Below are 11006 nucleotides of genomic sequence, written 5' to 3' on the forward strand. Positions count from 1 at the left end.
TACCTTCCCCCTGCTCTTCATTATGAAATGACGCACAGAGCACTGATTCTCCACCCTAAGCAAAGGCCTGGCAGGGGCTTCCTTCCCTATCATTGTATTATTTCTGTGTTGAAGTGCATGTGTGTGTGCGCACGCATGTCTTTTTTAGCTTTGAGATAGGTTTATGGGTTTGTTTTTGTTTTGTGTTTGTTTTGTTTTTGTTTTTGTTATTGTTTTTGTTTTGTTTTGTTTTGTTTTTTGCTCTCTTGTTTTTTCCTTGGGACAAGGCTCTGTGTAGCCCTGTCTGTCCTGAAACTCATGATGTAGATCAGGCTGGCCTCAAACTTGGAGATCTGCCTCCCAAGCTCTGGGATTACTCGTGCACCACCACACCCAGCTTTGAGACAGGTTCTTAAGCAGTCAGGCTAGACTCATATTTACCATGGATCTGAAGCTGGCCTGAATTCCTGCCGCTGCATCCCAAGTGCTAGAATTAGACAAGTAAAAACCATGCCTAGATCATGCAATTTTTATTTACACATACGTACATACATACATACATATATAGTTTTATACTCAAGCACACACACCTTCAAAATGCTAGGAAATTAGACAAATAGCAGAAATGAGTAGGGTTTTGTGTGAGACAGTACAGCACTTCAGATTTCTCTAATATGTTTAGAATTGACAAGATGGTACACTTGGCTGAAAATACAAAGGCAGACTAAAGCATTGTTCCTCTCCTTAAAAGGAGGAATGATACAGTGAGGTTTATATAAAATGAGATCCTCAGACTACTTCGGAGAAGCATTGGTAAACCCCACATGAGGTCCAATGGTTTCTCCTTCCTTCCCCTGTAAAACAGCCCTGTTTTGATAAGGACGTTCTCTGTAATGGCCTTGGCGAAGGGCACAGTTTTACAGCGAGGAAGCATCATTTCACAAGGAGGGGTACATCACTGGGCTCAGAATTACCACCCTGAAGGACTGAAAACAGCTGTTGCCTCGGCACTTTTGGTATTTCTCTTTTGACTAAGAATCTGGCCCAGGGAAATTGCAGGGGCTTCATAAACAAAAACAACTGAAAGCAATTATATGCACAAAACCTTTGCTGAGAGACAATTTACAAGCCTTAAAGCACTCTTTTGTCTGTCTGGCTTCTTTCTTTCTTTCTTTCTTTCTTTCTTTCTTTCTTTCTTTCTTTCTTCCTTCCTTCCTTCCTTCCTTCCTTCCTTCCTTCCTTCCTTCCTTCCTTTCTTTCTTTCTTTCTTTCTTTCTTTCTTTCTTTCTGACAGACAGCATCTAAAGCTACCATATTAAGCATCTTGAAAGCCCACCCCATCCTGGGCCAGGTGCGCTTGTCAGCTTTGCCATCACATAATGCTGGGATATAACCCAGGCAGCTCGTAACAGGCACACAGCAGGCGCTGAAGAGGCACAGGGAGCTGTTCTTGAGATTTATATTTAAGGACAGGTAATAGACATGAAGATCAGGAAAATATATCAGCTACAAAAAAATATATATACTGACATATTATATACATATATATATACCACCTATAAAAATATAAAATGGCCATTTGAGCACATGAATGTTTTTCACAAAACCATGTTTCACAGACAGATGGGATGCGCATTGAACATTGACAGGAGTCTACTGAGCGCATTTGAAAGACTCTAACTAGCAGTGTTTTCAAAGCAAAGACTCATGACCAAACCTTTGGCAGAGTACAGGGAATCATAAGAAAGAAGGGGAGTTAGTCTGATGAGGAAAGGATAGGAGCTCCACAAGGACCAAATATATCTGGGCACAGGGTCTTTTCTGAGACTGACATGCAACCAAGGACCATGTATGAATGTAACCTAGAACCTCTGCTCAGATGTAGCCTGTGGTAGCTCAGTAACCAATTGGTTTCCCATAGTGAGGGGAACAAGGACTATTTCTAACAGGAACTCAATGACTGGCTCTTTGGCCTCCCTACCCCCCAAGGGAGGAGCAGTCCTGTTAGGCCACAGAGGAGAGCTTTGCAGCCAGTCCTGAAGATACCTGATAAAACAGGATCAGATGAATGGGGAGGAGGTCCCCCCTATCAGTGGACCTGGCAAGGGGCACGGTGGAGATGAGGGAGGGAGGGAGGGACTGGGAGGGAATGAGGGATCGGAACACAGCTGGGATACAGAGTTAATAAAATGTAACTGATAAGAAAAAAATCAAATTTAAATAAATAAATAAATAAATAAATAAACCATGTTTCACACAGTATTCTCCACCTTTTGTGGGAGCTGAGCTCTCTATATCATACCTATCTCAAGAACTAAAACCGGGGTCACTCGCTAAAGTAATAAAAGAAACGCTACAGGTGAGTTCTCAGGGGCTGGAGAGACGCGCTCAAGAGCACTTGCTGTTCTTACAGAGGACTTGAGTTCCATCCCCAGACAGTCAGCTGTCAGCTCACACCCCTTGTACCTCCAGCTCCAGGGACCTCACTGTCCTCTTCTGCCTTCCCCAGGCATCGCACTCACATGCACAGAATACACTCAGAGACACAGACACAGACATAATTTAAAAAGAAAAATAAATGCAGGTGACATACATATCCAGCCCCTTCTCATGTTTTGATCATCCCAAGGCACTGTCATATTTACCCAGATTGCAGGTGTTATTACTATTTCTCATATAAGAAAAAAACTTTTCTTTTTTTATTTTTTAATTTGATGTACATTAGTGTGAAGGTGTCAGATCCCTTGGAATTCAGGGTACAGACAGTTGTAAGCTGCCATGTGGGTGCTGGGAATTGAACCTGGGTCCTTTGGAAGAGCAGACAGTGCTCTTAACCACTGAGCCATCTCTCCAGCCCCAAGAAAAAAATTTTTTTAAAGAGACAGAAGGTTAAGTGACATTCTTGTCAAAGGTCATACATCAAAGGACTGCAAAGTACTAGCTTCAGTTCAGTGAAAAGTGTCAAGCCCCTGTCAGAAGTCCTTAAATCTTCAAATCTCAATAGTCATTAAAATATAAATAACAATAGCTTACCCCAAGGATGTGTATGAGGATTAAATTAGATCAAACTGTAACAGAAACTTACTAGAAAATGTTGGTCACAGTGAAAGGCCTTAATAATTTAGAAAATAACAACATAGAGTGAGAAAGGAGAGAGAAAAGAAGAATATATTAACATTTTACAAAGGGTAGAAATGTCAGCTCCTTCAAAATTTCCCACACTATATCTGGTTACTTTCTAGCAAATTCCAATGTGCATCTGTACTCTGTAAAATTTGAAAATGTTGTATTTGTATTACTCACTACAATTATAGATTATGTTTTGACCTTGTTCAAGTGCTGTGTCTTTGAAACAATATGAATCATTTCCCTAAGAAGTGAAACAGCTGCAAACGTTTCACGAAGGCAGTTTCACAAATTAAGGTAATTTGCTGAACAATTCCTGCCACGTTACATTTAAATAGGTAGTCCGTGGAAGAGAATATCATCACGTGTCCTAATGTGTTCCAATGCATAGTATTATCAGTTAACCTACTAATAGCTGGAATAGGACACCTACCTTGTATGAGCTGTTGTAGAAGATGGAAGGTTATAGAAAAATTAAGATTCACATTTAAGAAGTTGACCATCTGGGACATGAAATGAAAAACAACTGAGTATGAAATAGAGTACACCAATTAAATATCAACAAAAAATTATCTGTCATCATGGGACATATGAGCACAATTAATCATCAAATTTGGAGTAGGGGCAAGTATATTAGAATTTGGAGAGGGAATTTAGTAGACTGGAAATAAGTGACAGCGGCTTATGGGGGAGTCTCAGCATGTAAAGATGAGTAGAATTCACAGAGCTCAAGGACTTAATGGGATGAAAATACCAAGTCTTTCTAACGTTTGCTAATAAATAGGTGCATCAGGATCGTGCTTTTAAAGCAAAACACAGAATGTCCTTGGGTATTAAAATGCAAGTTAGATGGACGTGAGAATCAAACTTGACAATGCATCATAAAGCATTTCATGACATCAATAAATGTGATAAATGTGTATTAACCCAAAAATGCTAATTTATTCTGCTAAACAATCTATCTTCAGCAGGAACTAGGAAGCTTAAGCCATGTCCTTTGCCTCCTTTTGTTTTACAGAAACGAGACCAATACACAAGCGAAGCGCACTCTGCTCACAGGCCACAGATCAGCATCTCCCAATAAAAGAAGCAGGTCACTGTTTGACTTTGGTCTCTATGCCAACCTCACTAAAAAAAAAAAAAAAAAAAAAAAGGGAACATGGAGTCTGAAAGAAACATAGCCAGGATTCAATTACTGAATCTGATGACACAGAGAAAGCAAAGAATGGGCTTATAGATCCATGAAACTTCTGGCAAATCTTCTGCAAGAACTCCTTTCCAAATTAACCATCTATAAAGAGACTCCAGTTTTATCTACTTCCCTTTTCTGTTGTCCTTCAAACTGAAGTACTCTGAACGTCTGGTACACAAAATAGGTGGACAAAAGAGAAAGTGAAGTAATGATCCAAACAGACATTCAAAAAGAAAAAATTATGACTCCTGTGCGCTGAAATTTTCTTTGCAATCTCTTAAAAAGACTCAAAGAAGAGAAGCCATATTTAATATTATGAGAAGAGAGGGAGACCAAGGAAAATTACTCCTGGTGATTATCCAGCAGTCCTGTATGGCTCTGTGAATACATCATTGACAAAGACTCTTTGGACATTTATATTAACTATCTTCTATACCCTAACCTTTGATAATTACTCTCTTCTGTACATTCAGCTTACAATGCCAACCAGACAGGCAAAATCACAAGCCTCCAGAGCAATTTTATTCAAAGATGAGTACAGCATCGCCAGTATCGCAATAGCTGTATTCTTTGGCTTTCATGTAGTTTGTGAAAGACGAGTAAGAATCCAACTATGACAACAGTTGCCATGGAAGCAGTTTCTTTCTGCTGCCTTCCTGAATGGTAACATTTAATTTGATGCATTAATCTAGTAGCTGGGGTGTGACTCACCTTCCTTCCCCTCATAAATTTCTACATCACCTAACTGCACAACTCCAAATAGGGCTCTTTCTCTCCAACTCTTTTGTGTTAAAGTAAGAACACATCCTGTCTCTCTAGCCAGAATCCTAAACACCCACTAAATAATGTGAATTAAAGAAAGAATAGAGACTATGGGGACATGGTTTAGTGGTAGAGCATTTTCCCAGAATACATGAGGCCCTAGGTTCAATCCCTAGCCCTGAAGTAGAAGAAAGAAGAGGGAAAGAGGAAAGAAAAGAAGTAGGAGGAAAAGTAGGGGCAAAGGGAGGAGAGGGAGAATGAGATACAAACTTTGGAAAGAATATAAATCAGGCTTCACCCTTATTGTCTGTGACTCATTACCATTTTTCCAGAATTGCTTACGTAACAGTAGCACTAGCCAGGAAACCACCCGTTGAGAGACACTGCCCCATCACACCCCAGTCTGCTGCTCCACTCTTTGGAATGTTGGCTACAGCTCAGCGGGCCTCTTTCAACTTCAAAATTTCTCTGCGACAGAAGGTCTTTAACTTATGATTTCCACATAAGGATTAGTAAAGAGTTAATCTGAGATGCAAAATGAGAACTAGAATCTGGTAATTACACACTTCACCTGAGCATTATGACAACTGATCAACCATAAATGATACAGTGTAGATCCAAATCTTCATTTCTAGTTCTCCCTTGGGAAGAAAACACTTAAGACAGGTAACTAAGAGGGGCTAAGCAGATGGGTCTACACAGCAAGTTAGAGAAGAGGCTTTTTTCTTGAAACACCTTGTTGATGGCTCTCATGCCATTCTTCCTGGAGACTATGGCCAGACCTCCAAACCACAGTTCTAGTTTCCATTTGCGTGGGTTTCCCAGGCTCTGCTTCAACTTTATCCTAAATGTGCAACTATTTAACTACACTGTTCCTAAGAGACCTTGACTTTTCTTGACCACTTTTTATAAAATTCATGTCACAAGCTGCCTAACACTGGGATTAAGTCCCTCTTTTTTTTTTTTTCTACATGAATTCACATAGATTATGAAGTTCTCTGGACTCTCTGGGATTCAGCTATAGTCACTTCTGTCCTTGGCTCTGAATTCTGTCCTCCTCTGCAATCACTGATGGGTTCCCCACATCTCCCTCCATCTTTGGGTGGCAAGGGTAACTTTCAAACTAGAAGATGTGCCAAAGCTGGAGTTCACCATTTTACAAAGCTGCAGGTGTCACTAGACTTCTTAAATAACACCGGAGCCTGTTCCTTGTCAAAGAGGCTCAACGCTGTCTTATTTTAAAGTTTTACATCTGTGCATACCCGGCAATTGAGAATTGCAGGCAGAAGAAACAGCTAACTGTGGAAGCCCTAGGCAGAGCATGTTGCATATGTCAAAGAATAGCAGAAAGCCCACTTTGGGTGCCATGGAACAAGTGAAGGAGAGCAGGGTAAGCACCGAAGAGAGAAGTAATAAGGGTCAGCTGTGTAGGGGCCTCTAGGCAAGGCTTGGCCTGTGCTCTGAATGAAATATGAAGTCACTAAGTCACAATCAGGTCTTCAGTCTTACCAGCCCACTCAAGGGTATGGTGTTAACAATGGACTAAAGAGGCCAGATGACAAGGAAGGAAGCAAAGGTCCAAAGGGAGACTGGTAGGCATCTCTCCAGTTTCGGGGGATCCACTGACCTGGGCAGGCACCAGGTACACACATGGTCTTGAGATGGCATGCATGCAGGCAAAACACTCAAATACATACAAATAGAAATAAATAACATTTTTGAGATCTGAGGAAGGAAGTAAATTCAGCAGAAAATATACTCTGTAATGGGTTAAACTAGGATTTAAGTTTTTTTAAAAAAAAAAGCCGAAGTAAATGGGAGAAAACTGTAAAAATCAACAAAAAGCAACTCTATTCAGAGGGTTAAAATACCAATGTCTTCAAGCATAACTGCCAGAGCTGGTCTACACTGGAAGCCCCTCCCCCCAAAAAAATCTTAAATACAGAAGCATCCTCCTCAATGGTCAGGAAATGTTAGCTCTGCTACAAACCACAGAGGTCATTTTTGTGGCTGTATAAAAATGCTAAATATTCTCAAGGAACAATATAATGTTTACCTTTGCGTTTTTTTTAAAGTGCATCCTTATGCTTTAGAAGTGATGCTATCATTACTCCATATTTCGTATTTGTCATTGCAATCAGACATGCATTGTCACAGACTCTGAGGACTTTGAAAGTCATTCTTACTGATTTTATTTTACTATCTATAGCATCCATCTCAAAGACCTGTTCTTAAATCAGGGACGTTCAGACATAGCTTCCATCCTATTGACAACATCATTTTCTCAAGGTCTCTTACTAATTTAATAACTGAGGTTTGTATTGTGGGGCTGCTGAGACTGCTCAATGAGGAAGTCTGAGTCTAATCCTCAATCCACAGTGGAAGAAAAGGACCAAAGATTGCCCTTGATCTCTACGTGTCTGTGCAGCTGTCTTTCTCCCTCCCCACTTCTCTCTCTTTCTCTCTTTCCTTCCCTCCCTCTCACCGCACTGCCCCCACACACACACTAATAACACAAAGTTTGTATTAAGAAACCTAAGAGTAAAATCCTCCAGAGCACTGTCCAAAGCTCTTCGTCCTGTATTTCTTCCCAGGGATGGTAACTAAACCAACATATGAATACAAGTGGATTTTTTTTTTGTAAATATTTCTTTTTAACCCACAGTGATTCAAAATATTTAATAGTGCCAACAAAAAAGAAAGAAATTAGGTAATTTTTCAATTTTTTATTATTTATTTATAGTCATTTCAAGTGGTTTTTTTATTACCTAAAATAAGCAAATTACTACACTAGGGTGATATTTAGTTAGTGATGATTAGCAAAGGCACGATGTTATCAATATTTGATAAATAGCCAAAAATAAAAACTCCTTAGAGGACATTAATTTTCTAAAAGTAATCTTATGATAATGTAATACTTTTTTCTTACACATGCACAAAAAAAAAAAGGAAAACACATTCAGATGAAGATTTGCAGCTTATTCTTTCTGCCTTCCATTTCAATGAACACCAAATTCGCTAGTTCCCTACAAAGTCAAAACTTTCCAGAATCTGTAAGAAAGTTCTGGCACTTCCGTGAAGGCAGCCAAAAACTATGTTTGATTGACAGTTGCCTGTCTCCTAGCTTGTAGGTTTACAAGCTCTGACAGGGCTTTACACCTTCAGCGCTCCTGACACCCTGAGCTGAGTGTCTCCTTGACTGGATGAGGAGGCTAGCTACAAAACACGTTGTTGGCAGCACCCTGGCCTCTGCCCACAGATGACCCCAGCACCCGATCTACAACTTGGGACAACTACAAAAATCTCTCGGCATTGCCAAATGGTCTATAGAGCTACCCTTGGTTAAGAATCCCTGCTTTGCATTTGCAGGAACTACAAAAATTTAGATCCTTCTGGATACGGTGCCTTTACACGAATTCATTTAACCTTCTCTTCAAAGCCCATCTGCAACCATCAACACAGCTCTCCAAATAAGTGACTGACAAAGTTTGCTTATTTCCACAGGTAGACTAGGCCACCTGAGAAGTGGGGTTTTAAAATTTTTATGCCCATAGAGATTCCTCTAAATTAAAGTACAGGTTTAAATCTGTCAAATGAGCTCACACACATCCTTCAAAAAATAATAAAGAAAGCAATAATGCAACTAGATACACAGTCCAAAATTTCAATCTTTTTTAAAGGATGTTTAAAATTACTTTCTTTCCTCCCGAAGTGACAGCTTCTTATTATCTTTTGAAATGTCATTTGGTGACTCAAAAGAAAACAACTGTAATTTAAACAGCTAGAAATGAGAGGGAATGGAGTCATAATGGAGCCAGCGTTCGAAGGTTACTAAGCTGTCTTTCCACAATTGAAGCAATATCCTCTCCGTGGATGAAACTCCATGAGTCTCTAAATGTCATTTGCTTAATGATGGCTCCCACAATCTCCCCCCACTTCGACCTGTCCCTGACACCACAGCTAAGTCACTCACAGAGATGACCCACCATCCTCTGCAGCAGAGTAGGGTACCCTCTCCTCCTGCTTCTAAACTCCCTCCGTGGGCTCCCTGTTATGACAGCCCAGCAGGCGTTCCAGACTTCTGGATTAGTTTCTTATGTCCACTCTACCTGACACTTCTGGAGGTCAAAAGCCCAAATCAAAGTCTACAGACTAAAAAACAGAGTTGTTAGTAAACCTGGTTCCAACTGTAGAGAGCCAGGAGGAACCTATTTCCTTAGTTTCTACAATCTCAAGAAGCACCACACTCCAGGACTCAAGGGTCCCTCTCAGCATGCATACACTGTCACACCCTCTTCAGTCATTCTGACTCATAGGGGCCTTGATGCTCTGCTTGCATGAGGTCTCCGAGTGGATCCAGCACACATCCCAACCCCATTCCACAATCCTCTGTTTAATTATACCCACTGAATTGCTTTTGTCATGGAAGGTGGTATAATCACAGATTCTAGGGATTCAGATGTGGACGGCTTCGGGAGAGAGGAATTCTTCTACGTACCACAGCTCCTCTCCTGTTCCAGCCCAATTGTCAGAAAGCTGGAAGCTCCATCTCTAAACACATACCAAATCTACTTCTTTATCTGTCATGCTTCAGCTACCACCACAGTGCAGACCACACTGCCTCTGCCCTGGGCAGCTGTGAGCGTGCCCCAAATGGTCAGCCTTTATCCACTCTTGCCCTGCAGTAGTCCATCCTGAGCAGGACTGCCAGATGGCCTTTTTAAAATATGAGTCAGGTAATATTACCTTCTTTCCCTCTTAAAACACTCCATTACCTTCCTAACATAAAGAGGAAGAAATCCTAAGAAGACCTTTGTCCTCTGGCAAAGGAAATATGCGATACTTTTCCTCCATAAAATGTCTCTCTGTCCTTCACTATCAACCTTTCAAGGCCTTGCATGCCGAGCATACACTCCTGGCAACCCATTATAGAGGGGTAATTTGTTCCAGCTACTCTTCCTAGGTCGCCAAGTTCATCTCTCTTTCCAGAGGCCAAAAGCTGCAACTTGACACATAATTCTAAGACTAAATCCCCTTAAGATTATTTAAGTGTATTATACCTGCTAATATCACAAAAAAAAAAGGAAAGGAAAGAAATATGTCAGAAGTAAAAGTCAGGAGCTAGGGAAAAAAGAAGCACACTACAGTAAAATATATTCACCTTTCCTTGTAGCAGAGAAAAGATAATATCTTAGGCTGACGGGTATCTAAAAATAGGTCAGAGATAAATTATTAAATGTTATAAGAACTAAAAACAGAAATTCAACAGCCTTTGAAGACTGCTAGGAAAGAGACTTGCTATTCATTTTATGCCACTATGAATTCTGAATTCTTAGATCATGTTGGGAAATATGTAAGAGTAACCCTGAATTTCACACAACATATTTATGCCAATGTCACACATGGGAATGTGCATCTTTATGTACATCTGTCATTAGCTTTTTACCTATTATAACATTTCTTTGCCCTGGAGTCCCAAGATTATTACTTTTGCAATTCTATCACATCAAATGTCTTGTTGAGGACTTCATGATGAGTCTGGGATGGAGCATGGTCCAGCTAGAGGCAGTTCTGTAGAAAACCACTCCTTAGCCACTCCTCTGCTTTGTTCTTCAAAAACTCTTTTCTCTTTGAATCACTTCACGTTACTCATTCATGAGGCCAGCTACTCCGCTCACCCTCTCTCAGTACTACGTGTTCCTGTGAATCTGTGCCCAGGTACAGTTGAGTTGTGAACATGTGTGGCAGTCTAAGGCATCAAATATCTTCCTCCATGTTCCCCATGCAATATTCTGAAACAAGGTCTCTCATGGAACCTGGAACTCAATAATCGACCGAGGCTCGCTGGCCAGATCCATGTCCCAAGTACTGGAGTTACAGACATGAGCTGCCATAACCAGCTTTTCTCTGCATGGATTACTATAGATCCAAACTCAAGCCCTCAAGC

Source organism: Psammomys obesus, unplaced genomic scaffold (assembly GCF_907164565.1).
Source record: "Psammomys obesus unplaced genomic scaffold, mPsaObe1.curated_primary_1811, whole genome shotgun sequence".
NCBI lineage: Eukaryota > Metazoa > Chordata > Mammalia > Rodentia > Muridae > Psammomys > Psammomys obesus.